A 24415-nucleotide genomic window follows, 5' to 3' on the forward strand; every position below is an offset into this window, starting at 1 on the left:
ACTATCAGATACCCGTTACTCAGCTAAATAGAGATATGCAAGTAGCAAAGCGAGATTAAAATGCGCCACCTACCGGCGGTATACAGATTTAAGCGTTATGGGCGTTAGAGTAGGCGTGGCAAATTTTTTTTTGGACCAATCGATAGGTATTGTTGAGACCAATACATTTCAGTTAAAATCTAGTATACAAATTGTGGGCGTCACAGGTTTTCGCGGCTTGTGGGCGTTAAAGTGGGCGTGGCAAACTTTTTTTTGGGTCAATCGATTGGTATTGATGAGAACAGCACATTTCAGTTAAAATTTTTAATCTAGCATCAAAACTCTAGAAGCCACAGTTTTTGGCGGTTTGTGGGCGTTAGAGTGGGCGTGGCACTGTGCTGAAACAAACTTGCGCTGCGTAAGAAGCTCAGGAATCTGCACGCCGAATTTCAATAGCCTAGCTCCCATAGTTTCCGAGATCTCAGCGTTCATCCGGACGGACAGACAGACGGACAGACGGACATGGCTAGATCGACTCGGCTTGTGATCCTGATCAAGAATATATATACTTTGTGGGGTCGAAAACGCTTCCTTCTGCCTGTTACATACTTTCCGACGAATCTAGTATACCCTTTTACTTTACGAGTAACGGGTATAATTACTACTAAGTCAATACCAAGGTACGCTATATAAGCTAGTACCGAAAAATTACTCTACATAGATCGAATGTTAAACTAAACAAAAGTTAGCGCCTCCGTCAGCTCACTACATACGAAGGGATCTGCGTCTTTGCATGCCAGACAGCAGGTCTGATCAATCGATGCTCTCCTCCAAATACATTTGCCTATGGTGAGGCTTCTCCCATCGGCAAGCCGCACGTGGCGAATACGGGCGAAGTGCCGGGTCTGCTGCGCTCCTTCAAATACATTCGCCTATGGTGAGGCTTCTCCCATCGGCAAGCCGCACGTGGCGAATACGGGCGAAGTGCCGGGTCTGCTGCGCTACAAATCGCCTTCCGAGATAGTGCTTACTGGACTAGTCAGAGCTGAGAATTCCGTTGCCGCGCGTGGCGCGTGTTGGTGAGGCGATGTGGGTGTAGTAGCAAAAGTCACATCCGGTATCCGTTCACTTCCTTATCCAAGTATGACCACGGCTTCGATCAGTGATCCAAAAATGGCTGCTGTACTAGTACCATAACCCTCCAAAATGTCGCTATATGGCTCAGTCAGAGCTGTGGGGGGTGGATGCCGCGCGTGGCGCGTGTTGTGGAGGCTATGCACTGGCCACAGTGGTCACTCAGGTAGACTTCGGCCTCATGTGGCATGCGGTTGGTGAGGTGCCGGGCCAGAGATTTACGCCGTTCGCGGCAATCTGTAGCCTCGGTCACCTTCCAGAATGTTCGCGCCTTTGCTGATCGCAGGGGGCACCTAGCGCGACACGTGGCTTGAACTGACACCCAGAAAAAAAGTGTCGTCTTGGCCGACCGGTTGCAAAATTAAAAACGGCGCAATCACGCCGCGCTGGCGCTGATGTTGCCGGCCGGCTTCGACAGAACCTCCTTTCTTTTTCTATTACAAAAAAAAAACACATAGAAATACACGCCACTTAAAAGCCTGCCTATGCGGTTAAATTCGTGTGTTCTTATTTATCAGTAGTTGGGTGTAAATTTATATCTGATCCTCCTGTTAGCGTAGAATTGGCCGGTGCACACACACTTAGACGAAAACCGAACAGCGTGGGTTGTAATTTTCCGTTTGTATTCTATCTCGGCAGCAGCCTTGCGTCCGTTTTCATTCAAAGTTTTGAACGAAGTGAACGAGAACTCTTGACGCGAGAAGTTGGCTGTACGCTGCGGCGTTGCTAAGCGCACCTAACGGGATCTTTCCAGATTCTGTTCTCCTTTCCGCCTTCACACGTTTTCGGTGCGCGCGAGAAAGAGAGGCTGTTATGCTGACAGACTATACCTGTAAGCGGGTCAGCTAGACGATACTCGCTGCTCTCTGCTATACTCTGCGTTTAGCTGTTAGACATATGCGAATTTACATGCAAAATGACTTTACTCTAATTTCTCTCAAAAGTTTCTACTTCCATTTACGACTGGCCCCCACACCACAGTTAACTCGGCAAGAGATTGAACTCACAGAGGAGTTAACTGAAAGAAACAAAGGGTCAGTAAGCTCCATGATATGCACATTTTAGGTTCTGATATCTTTCAAATGGTATACTCCCAAGGACTTATTTGCTTCGTTCGCTAACTCGTAATATGTCGGACTGATCTTTTTCGTCACCGATGCCTTGATAAAGACAGGCGCAAGTTTGCTACTAAACTTTTTCGCTGCGTTACTCTGGTCGAACTTGCGAGCGAATACCGTGTCTCCAACGTGCAATTGAACGGTTTGGCTACGCAAATTATATACCTTAGCATTTCCGGCATGTGATTCTGAAATCTTCTTTTAAGCTTGCATGCGTGCTACTTGCAACATGTCAGGTGTTTTCAGTGCCACATCGTCGGTCAACAAATCCAGATTCCTAAGCAATTCGTAATCCTGTCTGTTGGCTACCATGTTCTGACCGAAACAGAGAAAATACGGGGAAAATCCTGTACTGCGGTGTACACTAGATCTTAAAGACGCGCTTATCGCATCGATATATAGATCCCAGTTAGTGTGGTCAGCGCCGACATAAGCTCTAACTGCGGCTAGTATCGATCTATTTACTCGCTCACTTGCGTTAGCTTGTGGCGAATAAATTGCTGTGCAAATATGCCTGACTCCGAATTTCGTTAAGAACGCTCTAAAATGACCTGATTTGAACTGCGACCCGTTGTCCGTGAGTATGGACTCTGGTGTACCGAAGGTGTAAAACAAGTGCTTCTCCAGAAATTCGCAAATCCTTTCGGACGTGAATTTTCGCAATCGCTGTAGGAAGTGAAACTTTGTACAGTGGTCAACTATTATCAAAAGTCCTATATTTCCTTTCTTGGACCGTGGGTATGGGCCAAGAAGATCCATATACAGTCTCTGAAATGGGCGGTCTGAAGTTGTGGGTCTCCCCATGGGTGGTCTAAGAACCTTGTTTGGGCTCTTTGTCGACTTGCAAATGGAACACTGTGAAACAAAGCTGCGAATCTGCGTTACCATTCCTGGCCAGAATAGATGACGCCTGAATTTCTCAATCATTTTGTTCATTCCAGTGTGTGCAGCATCGGGGGAATTGTGCGCCCGTATTAAAACCTGGTGGACGAGGTTGATTGGAACCCAAAGTTTCCATGATTCCTCTTCCTGCAACAAGTCTCCTTTCGCTAGTTCGGTTCTCTTATACACAAAATTATCCACGACCCTGAGATCGGGTAGCTTTGACTGGTTGTCATGAATCCGTTTTCTCAGTTCGAGGTACTGTTTAAGTCAGACTTAAACTCCTTTTAACTTAAGTCAATAATGGGTCCTCCTTCGGAAATGCAAGACACTACTTCTTCTTCGCGACGCGAAAGTGCACCGGCCACAACATTTTCTGATCCACAGCGATGTTTGATCGTGAATGAAAACCCTTGCAGACGAATGGGCTAAACGGCCTGACAAGTCCTTTTGTCGCATTAGCCATTGAAGTGAAGCGTGGTCAGTTATGACGCAATAATCTTGACCTTCAACGTAGGCTCTGAACTTATTGATGCCCTTAATGACTACCAAGCACTCTAATTCGGTCACCGAATAATTTCGCTGCGCCTTAGACAGCTTTTCAGACATATACGCTATGGGTAGTTCGACTACATCCTCTTTTTCTTGAGCATCCTCTTTACACAGCCGAGCCCGTACAGGCTTGCACAAAACCTAGGTATTTAATTTCCGTCATACAGAACTTTGATTTGGCTATGTTTATTGTCAGGTTCGCATCACGAAGATAGCCTGCGATTTCTTCTAACAGCTTCATGTGCGACTCGAAATCGTCAGACAAAACCAAGAGGTCGTCCAAGTAAACGAATACTCTCGTCCGCAATTTCGCTGGAATAACCAATTCCATTAGTCTACACAGAGTTTGAGCAGCGTTACATAGACCAAAAGGCATCACCTTATATTGATACAAGGGCCTGTTAGGTATTGTAAATGCCGTATACTGCCTGGACTTTTCCTCGAGCGGTATTTGCCAGAAAGCGTGTTTCATATCAAGGCCTGTGATATAGCGCGCGGGAGGCAATCAGCTAAGTATCCCGTCTATGTGCGGTAGTGGATAAGCGTCCTTTATAGTTAACTTATTCACTTCTCTAGAATCGAGACACAAGCGAACTTTCTGTCCTTTCCTCACGAGAACACAGTTACTGCTCCATGGGCTTTTGGATTCTTCAATCACGCCTAACGCTAGCATATTCTCCAACTCGGAAAACATAAGATCCTCTTTGGCCGGCGAGATTGGCCAATGACGCTGCTTTACTGGTTTCGCGTCCGCTACATCAATAATATGTTCCACGAGATGTGTTCGACCTAGACCGTTCTTTTCATAAGATGGTAATTTATTTATGACTAAGTCTAGTCTTTCTTTTTGCTGTGCTGACAGCACGTGAACTTTGGGCGACTCAACGGCTACGTCTTCTCGACCTACGTCTAACTCTGAAACTGAGACTTTGCTATCCAGAATCTTACTGAGTAATCCAAAATCACGCCAGAAATTTTTTCCAAGATAAACATCTTGCTTAAGGTCTGGTATAACAAAAAACTGTACCGGCTTGATAATTTCACGATAGGTAATTTCACACTCAAGTCTTCCGACAACTGAACGCTCGTCATTGTTTGCTGTTCGAATCTTGCCAGAACACTTGCTCATTTTGGGATGCTGTCCCAATACTTTTGCTGCTGTACCACCGATGCAACTTATGGAAGCACCTGAGTCCAATAGAGCCACATAGTGATGACCAGCTACGTTTATGTCGGTATACAATCGGTTGTCTGAGTTCACAAAGAGTGCGGAGATCAGCTTTTGGCGACTTCCTTGAACTCTCTTCCAAAAACTTCGCATTCGCTTGGTTGAACGCTTGGTTTTACGCACGCGAATGCAAGAACTGACGTCTCCGAAGATCCGTTGTCTAGCAGCTGCATAACGTGCTGCTCTAATATGGTATGGTTGTGGGTATTTGACACTAGTTGATACGGATTCGTCCGGTTGGTTGATTGACTTGTCTGGGACTAATTCCACTAATATTTCTGTTTAGGTACCAGTATCGGATTTTACTGCCTCGGATGCGACGTGTGGTTCCTGACCGATGCATCCATAGTGTAGTTTCCCGAAGGGTTCCACTTTTGGCATTTGGGCTTGTACGTGTTCTTCGCTCCACATCCGTAACAAAAGATGGTCCGAGCTTCGAATCACTCATCAAAACGATGACCTAGCATATCGCAGTTCCAACTCTTCAATTGCTTGCGTTGTATCGCTGCCACTTCAGCTGATTTGTTGTATCTGAGAAACAAAAGAGCGTTGATGAAAACTACTCTTCATTGTTTGTGCTTTAATCTGTCTACAAAATTGTTCATGAGTTCTGATTTCTTCCCTGAGCTGAGCTAACGTAACTATACGTAAATGCATAAGTTCGTACCGCAGAGATGGCTTTGAATGTCGTATGAGAAGCCTCACTAACGATTCTTCTGAGATCGAAGTACTCAAACGAGAAATGAGTCCTTCCACCTGAAATTGGTAATCCTCAAAAGACTCTTTTTCAGCTTGAAGCTTGCTGTTTATAAACTCCCAAATGTCCATATCGTTGTCGCTCTCCTTGAACTTATTTCGGAGCTCTCTACAAAACTCTATCCAATTAAATTGATGGCATGAGCGATGTAACTTCCAGTACCGTTCGCTGGCCTTCCCCACGAAAAATAAATGTAAATGGTCACACAAAAGCTGACGATCTCCATTTAAATTTTGCTGAGCTAATGCTTGTACACGATACAGGAATTCTTCGGTCTGTAACCCGCCTTTGGATCCATCAAACTTGATGTGCCAGCTCTGAATGATGTTCGACACTTTTTCTGGCTGCACTGCGGAATTTGACCTGCTGACGCGTTGAGCGTTTGGGTGAATGTCGTGATAAACTGTTCCTGCAGAATGAGCTTCCCCTGATTGACCATGCCTTTCATCCAACCTCCTACTTGGGGCTTGGGCGGAACTAGCAATCTGCATATCTGCTACCTGTGCCCTAATGAAATCAGATAGTTCTTGTCTGAGGTTCAGTTGTTGCGCCTGCATGGCTGTTTGTACTACTCGCTCTATTTCCTCTAAATTCTTGAAGTAGCTATTATCGAGTCTGTGTCCAGACTACGTTCGTGGTGACTCGCTGGGTTATGACGATTTGATCTCAGTGTCATTCCTGTTCGCGGTCCAGCGCCTCTGCGTTGACCTATATTTCTACCTCTTCTTCCACCTGTTCTTCCTCTGTTCGCATCATTGCTCGCGATACTGCCGTTAGCAGCGTTAGCTTCTCCTGTCCTTCTATCAGCAGCTGACAACTCTGCTGACAAGTTGTTGTTTGGCATAGACAACTGTTGTATAGTACACTCCCTGTTACATACCGGACATCCGTGAAAATCAAGTATATAATCCCTAATGCACTGTTGGTGGAATGTATGACCGCATGGGGTAGATGCTATTATATCGTTCGCGATCAATGGCTGCGTACAAATCGTACACGATGTAATCTCACCGCCTATTGTGGCTGGTAGATCGAGATTACTGTGAGTCAATGACATCTTCACTAAACACTAGTTTCTTGAGTTTGTTGTGTAAAACATTAACTGGATCGTGATTGATATTATAACAAGTTCCTGCTCGCTATATAAATTAAACTCTCTAATGTTCCTTGATTGCTTGGCAAAAAAAATAAAATAACACTAACTAAAATTGTTTTGAATGCTTACTCCCCGAGTTACGTGTTCTGAACGGGTCAAAGATCGAAGTTCCTCCGATACTTTGCAATTCCATTGCTCAGACGATCGTGAACTAAGAGTAAGTCTAAAGAAATTTCATTGAAATGAGATCTCAAGTAACCTGTTGGTTCTGGTCGACTATTCCGTAATAACTCGAAATTCAATCGCAATTCCTAGAGGCCTGGTTTACCGACATCCATATTCACAAATACTTTCTTGTTCTCGTTAACCTCCAATTCCACATGTTTACATGACCCCCTTGATCTGAGTGGTCGACCCGATCCGCAGATTCTCGAATCGTCGTCGCTGTTCCGGCCTCAAGATACAAGTGATCATTGAATAAACCGAGAAGAGAAAACTAAACTTCAGCAGACTCTAACAAAGACTTTATTGAAAACTGGTAAAGCAATACTTGAAGTTAAACCTCCTCCTAGTAGCCTGCGCTTAGAAATCAACTAGAATCTAAGCGGTTTCGGTTTCTAGGAACGTAAATATTGATTGGTTTGCCCCACGTTCTGGGCGCCATTTTTTCTTTTTATGTAGCAGACAGCTAGGGCCTTTTATTGCCCCTTCGGGTTTTCAGGCCTGCGTTCACTAGACTATGGATAACCTAGTGCATAGGAAGATTCGAGTTCGTGCACTTCTAGCATTGCTCGGTGCTAAGCTCGTCGGATTTTCGTGGGATCTTCCTAGTCTTCTCTATAACACGCACCGTACTACGCGAAAAATGTTTTAAGTGCACTAAGCGGTAATCTAAAAGGATCGAACAAAAAAAAATAATGGGTGTAAACGGACTCAAGGCACGCGGACGGACGTTGAAGGCACAAGCGAATCAGGAAACATTAAGAGTTAGGGTGGCTCGACGATATTGCCGCCCCTTTCTGTACCCTCCCTACCATGATAACTCGTGTGAAATTGTTTGCGGTTATCCCTTATTCAATGTTTATTTATTATTCACATTTTTACTTTATATAGCGGCGGCGAAGCAAGATCAATCACGATTCCGCGTTACAAATTTCTTCAACCATTGTTGATCTATCAACTTCAATTAACAAAAAAAATTAGAAACTACAATCATGATTTCAATACAACTTAAATTCTTTCCTCTTCAAAAATCAAATTTAACTCAGAATATAACAAGACTCAATCTGACCGTTTGCTTTGGCACGCATAATCATAATATCATTTATATATGGGTCAAATGTCAGAAAATCAATATGGTGGTAACAATATTTCAAACTCCGGCGATACAGGTTCGGTGGGCCCATCGAAGACGCTGTGCAAGGATGCTTTTAAGACGAGTTAACATATTAATTTCTGACAAGATATATTATGTGGAATGTACGGATGGTCATTGTCAGAACTTAAAGAAAACAAGGAAGAACGCTATAGTCGAGTACCTCGACTATCAGATACCCGTTACTCAGCTAAATGGAGATATGCAAGCAGCAAAGCGAGATTAAAATGCGCCACCTACCGGCGGTATACAGAATTAAGCGTTATGGGCGTTAGAGTAGGCGTGGCAAATTTTTTTTTGGACCAATCGATAGGTATTGTTGAGACCAATACATTTCAGTTAAAATCTAGTATACAAATTGTGGGCGTCACAGGTTTTCGCGGCTTGTGGGCGTTTAAGTGGGCGTGGCAAACTTTTTTTTGGGTCAATCGATAGGTATTGATGAGAACATTACATTTCAGTTAAAATTTTTATTCTAGCATCAAAACTGTGGGAGCCACAGTTTTGGGCGGTTTGTGGGCGTTAGAGTGGGCGTGGCACTCTACTGAAACAAACTTGCGCTGCGCAGGAATCTCAGGAATCTGCGTGCCTAATCCCAGTATTGTAACTCTCATAGTTTCCGAGATCTCAGCGTTCATACGGACAGACGGACAGACGGACATGGCTAGATCGACTCGGCTAGTCATCCTGATCAAGAATATATATACTTTATGGGGTCGGAAACGCTTACTTCTGCCTGTTACATACTTTCCGACGAATCTAGTATACCCTTTTACTTTACGAGTAACGGGTATAATTACTACTAAGTCAATACCAAGGTACGCTATATAAGCTAGTACCGAAAAATTACTCTACATAGATCGAATGTTAAACTAAACAAAAGTTAGCGCCTCCGTCAGCTCACTACATACGAAGGGATCTGCGTCTTTGCATGCCAGACAGCAGGTCTGATCAATCGATGCTCTCCTCCAAATACATTTGCCTATGGTGAGGCTTCTCCCATCGGCAAGCCGCACGTGGCGAATACGGGCGAGGTGCCGGGTCTGCTGCGCTACAAATCGCCTTCCGATATAGTGCTTACTGGACTAGTCAGAGCTGAGAATTCCGTTGCCGCGCGTGGCGCGTGTTGGTGAGGCGATGTGGGTGTAGTAGCAAAAGTTACATCCGGTATCCGTTCACTTCCTTATCCAAGGATGACCACGGCTTCGATCAGTGATCCAAAAATGGCTGCTGTACTAGTACCATAACCCTCCAAAATGTCGCTATATGGCTCAGTCAGAGCTGGGGGGGTGGATGAAGCGCGTGGCGCGTGTGGTTGAGGTTATGCACTAGCCACAGTTGTCACTCAGGTAGACTTCGGCCGCATGTGGCATGCGGTTGGTAGGGTGCCGGGCCAGAGATTTACGCCGTTCGCGGAAATCTGTAGCCTCGGTCACCTTCCAGAATGTTCGCGCCTTTGCTGATCGCAGGGGGCACCTAGCGCGACACGTGGCTTGAACTGACACCCAGAAAAAAAAGTGCCGTCTTGGCCGACCGGTTGCGAAATTAAAAACGGCGCAATCACGCCGCGCTGGCGCTGATGTTGCCGGCCGGCTTCGACAGAACCTCCTTTCTTTTCCTATTACAAAAAAAAATACATAGAAATACACGCCACTTAAAAGCCTGCCTATGCGGTTAAATTCGTGTGTTCTTATTTATCAGTAGTTGGGTGTAAATCTATATCTGATCCTCCTGTTAGCGTAGACTTGGCCGGTGCACACACACTTAGACGAAAACCGAACCGCGTGGGTTGTAATTTTCCGTTTGTATTCTATCTCGGCAGCAGCCTTGCGTCCGTTTTCATTCAAAGTTTTGAACGAAGTGAACGAGAACTCTTGACGCGAGAAGTTGGCTGTACGCTGCGGCGTTGCTAAGCGCACCTAACGGGATCTTTCCAGATTCTGTTCTCCTTTCCGCCTTCACACGTGTTCGGTGCGCGCGAGAAAGAGAGGCTGTTATGCTGACAGACTATACGTGTAAGCGGGTCAGCTAGACGATACTCGCTGCTCTCTGCTATACTCTGCGTTTAGCTGTTAGACATATGCGAATTTACATGCAAAATGACTTTACTTTAATTTCTCTCAAAAGTTTCTACTTCCATTTACGACTGGCCCCCACACTCTCGGCTCGTAGTACACTATCTCCACTAGCAGCTATGAAGTTAGCTCAACCTCAGCGCAGTTCCGCATCGCCTGTGGTCCGGCATCGCAGTAACCATCGTTACCATTGCCGCAACGCGATCGTCTTGCTAGTGTCTACTTCGGTTAGGCACAAACAGGGGGTGTCCTGTCGCGAGAAGTGGAGTAGGTCAAGAACAATGACATAACTTTCAACGGGCAACCTTGACAATAAGGGATCGTATTGCGCGGCCCGCGACGATCCATTGGCACACGAATGTGTGAAGGGGAGGCAATATGGCCAAAACACAGCCCGATCGTATTGCGATCAAGCGACAGAAAGCTTGTGGGGCAGTGTGGACTGACGACTAACGAACTTTATGAACTAATATTATTTTCCAGGCACTTTAAATATTTACTCTCGTTATGTTAAAGCGGAGAGAGGCTTTCCAAGCAAATGGTGCCTGAACATCGGACGCCTCGGCCCACGTCCCTGTCAGGACTCGGACACTAATATGCCCACGTAACAGAATTGGCACCCAGTGGAACATTATTGGGGTCAACCATCTCGATGCCTGCGGTATCGCACTGGATGTACCTGAGTATGGCATAGCTTTCATCTTTATTTGCCAGGAGTAATTTTACTGTTTTATAGAGCATGGAGATTAAGTTTTTTTAAATGTGCACGTGCTTGCTTTTTTGTTTTTATTCTCAAACTAATAATTTTAAAGTCCTGTCAGTGTTGAGTGGCCACTCAATTAGACTTGGTCGCAAAATAGAGGCCTGACTTTGAAATGTTTTAAACAGTAGAAACTCTCTGTTTTCCTTAAACGAAGAACTATGAGTTATCCTTTTTATAATACTATACTTAAAACTAGGTGCTGACCGATTATTTGTTTAAATTAACGTAGATAAAGCTTAGATGTGCTAGTTTCTCAGGTCGTTTGCTTGGTTCGAGAAATATGAAACGGTTGTGGAGCTCCAGAATGATCGGTCAAACAATCTGGTTTCCGACTACTGGCGGAAGGGCGTTTTTGGACAGTTTCCTTATTTAAACACAGCCAGTTTCCGTTTGAAACATTTGAGCTGACTAGAAAAGGGAAATTAAGGACATGTAAGCTTAGCGGAACCCAGTTGTGTAGGAGCGGCTAACACCCTAGTTAGGGATATTCGTGTTTATTTATTTTTGGGGCTTAAATATCAGATGGTTCTTGTCCGAAGAGAGACTTGGTGAGCAGAGAAAAGACTAAGTGAGTGCAACAGAGTGGCAGGCTTTCTCTGGTCGAGATTTTCACTGAGTAACCTCATACTTCGGGATTGGGGTAAAAAGCTTGTAGAGATATATAACGCGTTCAGCTGAGTACGCGATGTCCTCGGCTTCCATTTTTAGTCTGGTCGGCTTGTGTTGGGTTTTTTTAAAGAAAGGTGTTTCGCCACGTTACCATTGCTCGAATGCTATCAAGGATAAATTAAATTTCGCGTACTTAGTTAAAAAAAAAAACAAAGAAAATTAGAAAGTAAAAGAAAACGGTCGAAAGAACACCACCAACAATACACAATGGATACACCTGCCTACGCCACTCCCCTTTCCTCGCAAGATAATTGCGAAGGTCCACCCTACCATGATCCTTTATGTCCTTTTATGCGTCCTCAGGATCCCAGGGAGTGGCTACACCATCTTACCCTGACACTCTGACCTCCATAATCCCCGGATGGGGAGACTTTTAGTTAGACTTCATTATAAATTAGTTTTATTAATTATAAATAACAACTTGCTTTCGCATAAGGAATAATAATAATTTCTTTGCGGCTAATTTCACTTTCGGTTCATTTTTGAATTTCATTTGGTTTCATTCCGATAATTACTAAAATATTCAACTAGGTTTTATTTACTCAAAATTATTTGCATAGGCTTGTGAGGAATGAAATACTGCTGAAATAAAATTGGATTATATAAAACAAGCAATTGGGTTTTTTCCAGTGTAGACATAAATATATATGTATCAAATAATACTAATAAAAGAGAAGAGAGGGGAACAAGTTTATTTCTAAAGGGTACGATGTAGTTGTAAAAATAATTTAATTTAAATTCCTTTTTTTGATAGGTTTATTTTCTAATTTTTGTGTGCTCGTCATCTTTTTTTTTATTTTTTTTTCTATTTGCAAATTAGATTTTACGTAACGAAAACGTGATTAAAGGCAACGGGAGCTAACTATGTATGTGTGTTTTCCAGTTTTGGCATTGGAAAGCGCATGGCGTAGGTCAGTTACGCATGGCATAGAACACAAAAGAAACAGGGAAATAAAGGTACAGTAAAAAAACTTACCAACGATCCGGCGGCGAAAGATCTTTTGCAGCGGTCGCTAGAAAAAGAGAGAGCCTTCTTTCTTGATATTCCTTACGTCGTGTTCTTTCCTTCCGCTTTAGCACATTTATATTTTTTTATAATTATTTATGTATCATTTATAATCATTTATATATATAATAATATATATTTATATGTTTATTATATATATAATTTTTCTTGTTTCAGGTGGGGGATATTTTTACACTCTCACATCTTTTCTTTGTTTTTTTCTCTCGTAGGTATTCATTTCTTTCTCTTTGTGTCTTTTTTCACTTTACACGTGTTTTAGCTCTCCGTTCTTTTATGTCGCAATATTTCACTCTCACATTTTACCTTTTGCTCATTTACTTTTTGCTAATTTTTCTAACAAACACAAAAAAATTTATAAAAAAAAATATATGCACTTAATTTAACATATTACTTTTATTGCGCTGTTCGGCTATTTTTCACATTTTTTTCCACGCTTTGGGGACTTAAAAAAAATTTGTGCAATCTTCGGGGCTGCGATATTTTGATTGCAACTGGCGGGCTAAGCACGGCGCGAACTACTACTACGCTTAACCAGCGTGGCCGGCGCAGAGGGCTTTAGGCTTTCCGGCTGAAATCCAAGAGAGAGGCGGGAAGAAGGTCGCTCTGGGAAGCTGAGCGAGTTCTATTACGCTTAAACAGCGTAGTCGGCGCAAAGGGCTTTAGGCTTTCCCGGCTGAAATCCAAGAGAGAGGTGGGAAGCAGGTCGCTCTGGGAAGCTGAGCGAATTCTATTACGCTTAAACAGCGTAGTCGGCGCAAAGGGCTTTGCGCTTTCCCGACTGAAATCCAGAAGAGAGGCGGAAAGCAACTCGCTCTGGGAAGCGGGGCGAATTCCCTGGCTCGGGAAAAGTTTCCAACTTGGAAAACGGAGTGCTGGAAATTGTCTATCTCTGGCGAACTGACTTGTGCCTGGATGGGGAAGTATCTTTCCTTTTGTGTTGTCTTGCCAATTGAAGGCTGCTTGGTGATTTTGAAAGAGAAAAAACAAAATGCATAAGCACTCCCTTAAATTGGCTATATATATAGCATGGTATATTTACCTAACTTGGCCGCAAGAAATAAAATAAAATTAATTTCCTTTTCGTTTTTTTTTAAATTCCGTTGGTCTGCACGTGAAGGCTTTCCTTTTAGGAAAGAAAAATACTTTTTTTTCCAAGGCCCTGAAACTTTTTGAGCTGCTGGACTGTCCTCCTTGGCGATCAAAATCGAAAAGAATTAGCCGAGCTCGTGTCCAAGGTATGTTGCCCCCAACCGGATGTATTGAGCCGCCAAAGATGGAACCAATCAGCTGCTCTTCCTTTTTTTCAATTCTCAAAAATCAAACCCAAGAATGGCAATTTGCTCTGAGTTTCTGCCCTTGCCGATGCCAACATACTTGATGGGCAGCACTGTTTCGCTTGCTTGTTCTGATGGGTTGTTCTTGCTGCCTACATTTGGGGATTCCTAATAAAAGCTCGAACAAGCATTTCTACAATTCCCCACCGCCAAAATCGCACTTGGGGAATGCAATTTTCCAAAGTGTGATTCACGCTTGGAGAGCAGATAGTTTACTGTTTTATGTCTTTCGCATGATATTTTCCTACTCTTTTCCCTTGCAGGTCCTCTAGTTCATAATGAGCTGACCCTAGTTTTCTTCTTATTCTTGCTTTCACAAATACCGGCGCTAGCTTTGCATTAAAACCTTTTACAAACTTGCTTTGTTGGAAATTCCTTCTGTAGATCTCTTGGCCTACGGTATACGAAACTTCGTGCCTTCGTAAGTTATAATTTTTATACCCGTTACTCGTAGAGTAAAAGGGTATACTAGATTCGTCGGAAAGTATGTAACAGGCAGAAGGAAGCGTTTCCGACCCCATAATATATTCTTGATCAGGATCACTAGCCGAGTCGATCTAGCCATGTCCGTCTGTCCGTCTGTCTGTCCGTCCGGATGAACGCTGAGATCTCGGAAACTATGGGAGCTAGGCTATTGAGATTTGGCGTGCAGATTCCTGAGCTTCTTACGCAGCGCAAGTTTGTTTCAGCAATGTGCCACGCCCACTCTTACGCCCACAAACCGCCCAAAACTGTGGTTCCTACAGTTTTGATGCTAGAATAAGTATATATATTCTTGATCAGGATCACTAGCCGAGTCGATCTAGCCATGTCCGTCTGTCCGTCTGTCTGTCCGTCCGGATGAACGCTGAGATCTCTGAAACTATGGGAGCAAGGCTATTGAGATTTGGCGTGCAGATTCCTGAGCTTCTTACGCAGCGCAAGTTTGTTTCAGCAATGTGCCACGCCCACTCTTACGCCCACAAACCGCCCAAAACTGTGGCTCCTACAGTTTTGATGCTAGAATAAAAATTTTAACATAAGTGTATTTTTCTCATCAATACCTATCGAGTGACCCGAAAAAAAAATTGCCACGCCCACTCTAACGCCCACAAACCGCCCAAACCTGTGACGGCCACAGTTTTCATGCTAGATGAAAAATTTTAACTGAAATGTATTGGTCTCGTCAATACCTATCGATTGATCCAAAAAAATTTTGCCACGCCCACTCTAACGCCCATAACGCTTAAATCTGTCTACCGTCTGTCTATCTCCATCTCCCTTTGGTCCCTTTAGCTGAGTAACGGGTATCTGATAGTCGAGGTACTCGACTATAGCGTTCTTCCTTGTTTTCGTTTACAGCCTGCTGTTGTCGCATAGCGTTTACCGCATCTTTCCTAAAAATATCTACAGAATCCCCTCTAGAGATTTGACAAGCCCGGTCTTCTAGCAAATCCAATTCCCTCAACAGCTTATACTCTGACCCGTCTGTGATCATATGTTGACCGAAAGCTAATCGATAGGGTGTATTGTTTACGGCTGAATGCCAACTAGAGCGGAGAGAGCAACTTATGCTACTCAGTTTGTCATCCCAATTGGACTGATCAGTATTAACATAAGCTTTAATGCCAGCTATAATACTGCGGTTGACTCTTTCTGACGCGTTTCCTTGTGGAGCATAAACGGCAGTGTATGCGTGTTGTACCCCGTACTTTTTGAGCAAATTATTTAAAATGTTTGACTTAAATTGAACTCCACTGTCGGAGACGATTACCTCTGGTGTCCCAAAGCAATGAAATAAGTCTTCTTCGAGATACTTTAATATAGCTTAAGCTGTGAAATTTTTAACTGGTTTTATGAAGAGAAATTTTGTAGAGAAATCGAGAAGTACTAGAAATCCGACATGACCGGATTTTGAACGTGGATATGGTCCTAAATAGTCTATAAAGAGCTTTTGGAAGAATCTCTGTATTTGGCCTGTTTTGGCCAATGGAGGTCGTAAGACATAAATGGGATGTTTGGTGCCTTTACAAATCTTCGTTCACCAAATTCGGCCAAAAATAGTGTCCCCTAATCCTTTCTAAAGTTTTATTAATTCCACAGTGAGAGGATCCGGCAACTGCTTTTCCGCTTGTGTTAATTTTGCGTTAAGTTGTTGATATGGTTCTGATAGAAAGTGTGGAGAGCAAAGATCTATTGTCTTTTCAATTTCTATGGTAGACAAATCCTCGGTAAAAGTGCGTGACAAAGCATCGGGAACTATGTTTCTAAGACCCTTTCGATGCTGGATTGAAAAACTATAGCCCTGTAACTTGAGAGCCCACCTTGCCAAACGGCTACTCAAGTCAGATTGGGACATCAACCATTTTAACGAGGCATGATCGGTTACCACCGTAAAGGTATGCCCTTCTACGTATGCTCGAAACTTTTTTATACTTAGTATAGCCGCCAAACACTCTTTTTCCGTTGCGGAATAAATTCGCTGGCACTCGTTGAGTTTGCGAGACATAAAAGCAATAGGAATCTCGTCGCCATCCTGGTTGATCTGCATCAAAACACCCCCAACCCCCGTGTGACTGGCATCACAATGAATGAAAAAGGGCTGTGTGAAATCTGGCAAATGCAATACGGGAGCTTTGGACATTGCGGCTTTCAAGTCCTGGAAGGCTTGCTCAGCCGCACTGGACCAAAAAAATACCTTTTTCTTTTTTAATGAGTCTGTTAGCGGAGATGTTATTGCAGCGTAATGCGGTCCATTAATTTCGAAGGGACATTTGTTAAACCGAAGGGCATGACTTTGAATTGATACAGAGGCCTGCCGGGCACCATGAAGGCCGTTTTGTCCCGAGAACTTGGCTCGAGCGGTATTTGCCAATACGCGTCTTTAAGATCAAGGCTGGTAATATACTCAGCCTTGGGAAGACGGCTTAGGATACCCTCTATTAAAGGCATAGGGTAAGCATCCTTTCGTCATACATAAGTTTTTCGATGGCTGGGGAAACTGGGTAGCGACGCTGCTTTATAGGTTTTGCCGTACCTACGTCTATCTTATGTTTTTTGTTTTCCCAAGTCCCTTCTCCGCGAATGAGAGAATGGCTTGAATCGCCTTTTCCAACAGACCGTGCTGCTCTGTGGAAAGCTTGCGCTGTGAAATTTTTTAGTTGGCTTTTCTTCGTAGCCTGATATACTGATAGTCCGTCTTGAGTTGTTAGACCGGAGGGTAACATATCGAATTTCGTCCAAAACTCAATCCCTAAATATAGCGACTGAATCAGCGTCGGAACAAGGAAAAATGTTTAGCGCTTTGTTAACCCTCGATACGTGACCTCTAAACAAAGCTTTCCCGAAATGGTTTGTGACTTGCCGTCTGCGGTGCGCACATTTGATGACATTTGTTTAAACTTAATATTTTTGTCAAAAATTTCTCTGGCAAGGTTACCTCCTATACAACTTATGGATGCACCCGTATCCATTAATCCCTTCATGGCTCTTCCCAGTAGAGTAACATTTGCATATGGCCGTACATCACGTCCGACAATGGCGGAGATTAGCGCCTGATTTTCTTTTTTAATTTTTCTGTAATATTCGCGAATTCGTAAAGAAGACCTTCGGCCCATAACTGAGGATGAAAACCCAGGTCGGTGTTCTAGCAGGGAAGTTGTCTTGTCCGGTAATGCAGTTTCTGTAGATTGCGGTGGCTCTACAGATCTGTCTGAGTCGCGATTGATGAAAGTCTCTTCCGTGCACTTGCCACTGGTGCACGTGTCCCTAAGTTTTTTGAGCCAGTACACTTGGTACAGCTGTTTTTATAAGTATTCGGCTGACCGCACCCACAACAAAACACCCTATGTTCGATAGTACAATCCTGGTATCTATGACCATTCTCTCGGCAGTTCCAGCAAACCAAATTGAGTGCTGCTACCTCCATACTCTCGTCATCCTCGCTAAAAACTTCTTCACAACTGACTTGTCGTTCGACGACATTAACTACGCGTCGCACTGGGGCTTGCGGCCTTTGGAATAGTGGTTTATTCTTAGCCACGCCTTATATAAATACCTCACGTTTTCTTACTAGGTGGCGTAGATGTGCGGAACTAATTATTTTTTCATATAAAAGTTCATGTTGTATATGCGGCTGCAAATTTGCTCGCAAAATTTCCAACAGAGCCAGCTAGGACAAGGGCACTGAAAGTTTGTCGGCTAATAATACGATCGACTCGTAAAACTCATCATAGGATTCGTTTTCCTTTTGCTTGCGTCGATCTATAGCTGAACGGATATTAACGTCTGTGAGCTCATCTTTAAATTGAGTTCGCATCGCGGCTCGCAAATCGGTCCATTTCATTGATGCTGAGCTTTGACCTGTTTGCACGCTTTTGTGATAGCACCAAAACCAATCATTGGCGCTTCCCTCTAACAAATTGCTTATATGGCGTGATAACAAATCAAAATTACCATTAAGTGTTTGGAATGTAAGAGCTTCAACCCGATAGATGAAGTCGTCGATCGACATATTTGAACGACCAGAAAAATGCAACTTCCTGTTTATTATTATCTGGCTGATACGATCTGGTCTCAAACTTGTGTCTATCTGACCAAACCTAGGCTCGGCCCGATGACGTGTAGGAGAAAAGTTTTCTCCATTCGCTCCATGTTCACCAGAAAAATGACTGGCACTTTCATGACGCTGATCATCAATCTCTGAATGTTTATTCCCAGAAGCTGTATTTCGCTATTGATTTTCTAATACTTGCAACATCTTTTGCAAGTTGGTATTGTTGTCGGCAAGAGCTTCTGATCGCTTATTGCAGTCCCTAATGGCTTGCTGTAAGTCTTCCATTATATTGTCGTCTTTACCTGAATTGCCTTCTGGTTCGTTAATTGAATCGTCTTCTGCTCTACCTAGCGCACTTGTTGGCCTACTGTTGGCTTCGCTTTCGCTACGGGATGATAAGTCTGCTTTGCAAACCGGAAAATTTTTTTGATTTTTAACCCTTGTGTTAAAACAGATTTGATGAAAAGTATGCCCACAGTTAGCTGCTAATAATTGAGCAGCGTATTCAATTTTTTTCAAACAAATAAAGCAGTCGGCGTTTACACCTGCCGAGGTATGCGCGTCAGACATCTCCTAATAAAATTTTCAATTATATTTTTATCTCAAATTTTTTCTATAATTAATATTACTATATTTATTAAAATTATTTTTAAATTATATTCCTATTGAGTTCTTTTAAGATTTCCAATAAATTCAAACTTATTACCGGGAATCAGGATAATCTTCGTGTCTAGTAATCATCCAACATTTAACATATTACTTTTATTGCGCTGTTGGGCTATTTTTCACATTTTTTTCCACGCTTTGGGGACTTAAAAAAAATTTCTGCAATCTTCGGGGTTGCGATATTTTGATTGCAACTGGCGGGCTAAGCACGGCGCGAACTACTACTACGCTTAACCAGCGTGGCCGGCGCAGAGGGCTTTAGGCTTTCCGGCTGAAATCCAAGAGAGAGGCGGGAAGAAGGTCGCTCTGGGAAGCTGAGCGAGTTCTATTACGCTTAAACAGCGTAGTCGGCGCAAAGGGCTTTAGGCTTTCCCGGCTGAAATCCAAGAGAGAGGTGGGAAGCAGGTCGCTCTGGGAAGCTGAGCGAATTCTATTACGCTTAAACAGCGTAGTCGGCGCAAAGGGCTTTGCGCTTTCCCGACTGAAATCCAGAAGAGAGGCGGGAAGCAACTCGCTCTGGGAAGCGGGGCGAATTCCCTGGCTCGGGAAAAGTTTCCAACTTGGAAAACGGAGTGCTGAGTGCTGGAAATTTTCTATCTCCGGCGAACTGACTTGTGCCTGGATGGGGAAGTATCTTTTCTTTTGTATTGTTTTGCCAATTGAAGGCTGCTTGGTGATTTTGCGGCTGCGTGCCAAGCTGGACACACATCGAGTGAAAGAGAAAAAACAAAATGCATAAGCACTCCCTTAAATTGGCTATATATATAGCTTGGTATATTTACGTAACTTGGCTGCAAGAAATAAAAAAAAATTAAATTCCTTTTCGTTTTTTTTTTAATTCCGTTGGTCTGCACGTGAAGGGATTCCTTTAAGGAAAGAAAAATCCTTTTTTTTCCAAGGACCTGAATCCTTTTGAGCTGCGGCTCCACGGTCAGTGATTTGTTAGGTGGCGACCGACATCACAGCTTAATTGAGGGTACCCCTCAATTGGGGGAGAATGTTCGTACCCCCAAGGGTGCTCAACATGACCAGTACCCAACAAATCAAGAAGTAGCCAAGTTGGAAACAGTACCAGGCGCTCAGTAGCACGCACTGCAGATGAGAATTGCTAATCAGCGTATTATATATCTCACTTCCTCACCGTCTCAACGGTACTCTAACCCGCCAATACAGTCAGCACATTTTGCAGTGTCAGTCGAGCCAACTACACAAGTTGCTACCATTATCAAAACTCCCTGACCTACCTACCTACCTACTTACTTTAGAATATAGCTTAATTCACTAATCATTACACTAAGCTTCCGTGTTCTAAGTAGTATATAAGCATGAATCAAATATAGAAGAAATCAGTTATCTCCGCGGTTCTACTTCCTACCTCGGGGAATATGGCTCGTAACACACTGTCTCCACTTGCAGCTAACCAGCGTTAGCTCAACCTCAGGGCATCTGCGCATCGCCTGTGGTCAGGCATCGCAGTAACCATCGTTACCATTGCCGCGACGCGATCGTCTTGCTAGTGTTTCCTTCGGTTAGGCACAAACAGGGGGTGTCCTGACGCGAGAAGTGGAGTAGGTCAAGAACAGTGACAAACTTTTCAACGGACAAATAGGGGAAATAGGGGATCGTATTGCGCGGCCTGAGACGATCCATTGGCACACGAATGTGTGAAGGGGAGGAAATATGGCCAAAACAAATCCCGATCGTATTGCGATTAAGCGAAAGCTAAGCTTGTGGGGCAGTATGGACTGACGACTGACGAACTTTTTGAACTAATATTATTTTCCAGGCACTTTAAATATTTATTCTCGTTATGTTGGAGAGGAGGGTGGCTTACCAAGATCCCACGACCCAAATACGACGTAGCATATGCCGGCAAATGGTGCCTGAACTTCGGACGCCTCTCCCTCGGCCCAAGTCCCTGTCTGGACTCGGGCACTTATATGCCCACGTAACAGAATTGGCACCCAGTGGAACATTATTGGGGTCAACCATCTCGATGCCTGCGGTATCGGACTGGATGTACCTGAGTATGGCATAGCTTTCATCTTTATTTGCCAGGACTAAAGTTGACTGTTTTATAGAGCATGGAGATTAAGTTTTTTTAAATGTGCACGTGCTTGCTTTTTTGTTTTTATTCTCAAACTAATAACTTTAAAGTCCTGTCAGTGTTGAGTGGCCACTCAATTAGACTTGGTCGCAAAATAGAGGCCTGACGTTGAAATGTTTTTAACCGTTAAACTCTCTGTTTTCCTTAAACCAACCGAAAAATAGGAAACGGTTGTGGAGCTCCAGAATGATCGGTCAAACAACCTGATTTTCGACTACTGGCGGGAGGGGGTTTTCGGACAGATTCCTTATCTAAACATAGCCAGTTTCCGTTTAGAGCATTTGAGCTGACTAGAAAAGGGAAATTAACGCGCAAAGAAAATCACCAACCCTGGAGTACGAGCGCTTCAAAACTAGGAGATTCACCTCAAAGAGAGCCGTGGGAGCTAGCACAAAATCAACCAGGACAGGCAGATACCCTGTCCGAAGAAAAAAATCTGTACCAAACAAACGAATTGGAAGGATCCGCCGGTGGGGAGAATCTACCCCTAGGACCGCCAAAAGAAGATCAAGTATGCTTACCCAATACCAGCGGCACGAGGAGGACAACTTGGAGGCTGCCGAGCGGCGTGAGCAGCTGATTGAAATGAAATTCAGCGAGGCATGAGCGTCCAGAAAGAAGCTCTGAAGGCGAAAGTGGCAGAGTTGCAGTATCCATCATCTAGGAGGCCCGAACAGAAGGGACTGCCCCCATCGTCCCGATCAGGTATGAATAGACACCAACCCTAGAGCCGGTAACACGAGACTTGTTAAATAGCCAGATGCGCCGGTTAAGAACACCCAGGTGGATGGACACCCCGTCCCACAGACAGTGCCGAACCAACGAGACGGAGGCGAGCCACCAGCTTCACCCGGAGATAGATCGGAACCCACCGTTTCCCCCGACAAGAAGCAACAACAGGGCAAGGCCGCAGAACAGTTGAAGTGCTGGAGAAGATCCACTACTAATACATAAATAAAAACATTCCTTGAACATTCCATGTACATTGAATTTAATTTCTTTGTGCACCTTCTTTTTTTTTAATTTATCCGATTGGTTTGTTTTCCGTTCGTCCATAAACTTGAGCTGCTTGACTTTGAAAACTTCGGTTTCACTGAAGGAATTGGATTTCGACTAGTGAAACTCTTAGCCGATCTCAGTACTACGCTTTAAGTAGAATATTTTCTAAACTAAGCTTAAGCCCAATTTCCACTACGCGGTATTTTTGTTATAATTCTGATTTACCATTTCCAATGGTAAATGCGTTTACAAGAGCTGTTCTGTGGTCATTCGAGATAAAGTAAACAATGGATTCAAATACAGCATGCAATTGAACAATTACATCGCATAATTCGCAAAATTCGGTTGTGTTCTTCAAGGAATATGAACAGCTTAGCAGCATTTGCTGTGCTCTTAGATCAGCGATCCATTCCAGCCTGGAAGATATGCGAAGGACACTTAACAATAGCGTATTCGCAGCAATAGCTGCATTTTTGTAGCGCTTGCTTCAGCAGAAGTATCTCCATCTAAGGTTCGTATCGATACCAGGAAGGCGCCATCTAGGACTCGTGCAAAAAATCATTCTCTAGCAATTTTCGGACTAAGTGAGTGCAACAGAGTGGCAGGCTTTCTCTGGTCGAGATTTTCACTGATAACCACATACTTCGGGATTGCCCAAATTCTGGCGTCAGAGTTAGACTTTTCCGTTTTGGCAGCCTAACCGTTTAAAGGTAAAAGTGTTTCTTCAATTGTCAAATCAACCAAGTTGAGCGCGAGTGACTAGTATAAGTTTCTTTTACGATTAGGGCCATCTGAAAAGGAATAAGTATTATTGGGAAATAAATGCGGCCTAGGGTGAGTTTTACCAGAGATCGGAATCTTCGGGGTCCGGAGAGTAACTTTCGGCGTATTTGGCAGCTTCTGGCGCGTCCATAAAAAGCGCGGCCGCCATTTGGACGATTGAAGTCTGTAAAAGTCATTCCCGAATCTAGAACTGTCAAACCGTTCGAGAAACGAGTTCAAGGAGCACGATAAATTTCAGCTCAGAATCCCGCCGAAAGTGTTTATCGTTGGGCGAGGAAATAAGCATACAACTATTTTAATGGCTTGAGTTCTTTTTCGAGAGCTTCTGATTGGCGACCGATTTTCGGCTGATCTAGAAAGAGGAGCTTTGACTCCCATCCGTAAAAATGCCTGAAAATTAATATAACAATCATAAGAAAAAAAAACGAGTCGGAAAAGTTATTCGGTATTAGTTTTTATGACTCCGCTCGGCTAAAAGTGTTGATGTGAAAGTTGTGACTGTTCAGGCCCATTGTCCGTCGAGTCTGGACCCCAGAACCGCTATCCTATTGCACCGCTTTTCCGCTCTCTCGCTCTCCCCGCCACGAAGTTAGGCTTAAGTCAGTACAAATTTGCCACCTAAAGAGAATAAATCGCGGTCGCTCCCCCGACTTATTTTGTTATAATCGAAGTTGCGAAGGTAAGTAAAGCTTTTCATCGTATTTATTGCCGGTCTGCAGTCAGCCACTCGAATATATATTTCGTTTGACTTTCTGTATCATTTTTCCAAAATCCAAGTCTGATTAAATCCGACAACGGCAGTTAATAAAATACTTAACCAATTTTTTTGTTCGTTTTTCCTTTGCTACGTGCGTCCATATTGCCGATTTTCCGACTCCCTTTTGTGTGCATATTAATGTACAAAAAATTTAATTGCATTTGGCCATACATCCATACCTACTGTTACGTACGCCCTCCAAATAGACAGGTTCGCACAGAGAAACAACGACGAATCTTAAGTCGGGGGGAGGGGTGCATTTGACTAACCAGACTCATACTGGTAAAGGCAGAGTAAAATGCAATTTGGCAATTCTTGGGTGTCGCGTGGCCAGAACAACGGCCACGATCGACCTACTGGTAACCATACTCCGGTAGCTAGCAAAGTTCAACAGTCGGCTGTTGACTCCCAAGATAGCAGATATCAAAAAACACCTAGTTAATCCGATCCATACCGGCGGCCAAGTAAAAGCTCATGTCTGGTATAAAAGACCTTTGTTGCGATGCTAATAAGAAGATTTAGCCGCACGCTAACTGTCCAATTTAAAAAGTCGATTTATTTGAAAGTCTGTTAGTTTAAA

The 24415-nt window shown here is 43.6% G+C and overlaps 1 protein-coding gene across 2 annotated transcripts in view; it reads left to right on the forward strand.

The window, feature by feature from the left end:
• RpL15 (ribosomal protein L15) overlaps positions 1-24415 on the forward strand; it is a 330472-nt gene that overhangs the window by 81603 nt on the left and 224454 nt on the right. The window lies entirely within an intron of this gene.

Source organism: Drosophila suzukii, chromosome 3 (genome assembly GCF_043229965.1).
Source record: "Drosophila suzukii chromosome 3, CBGP_Dsuzu_IsoJpt1.0, whole genome shotgun sequence".
Taxonomy (NCBI): Eukaryota; Metazoa; Arthropoda; class Insecta; order Diptera; family Drosophilidae; genus Drosophila; species Drosophila suzukii.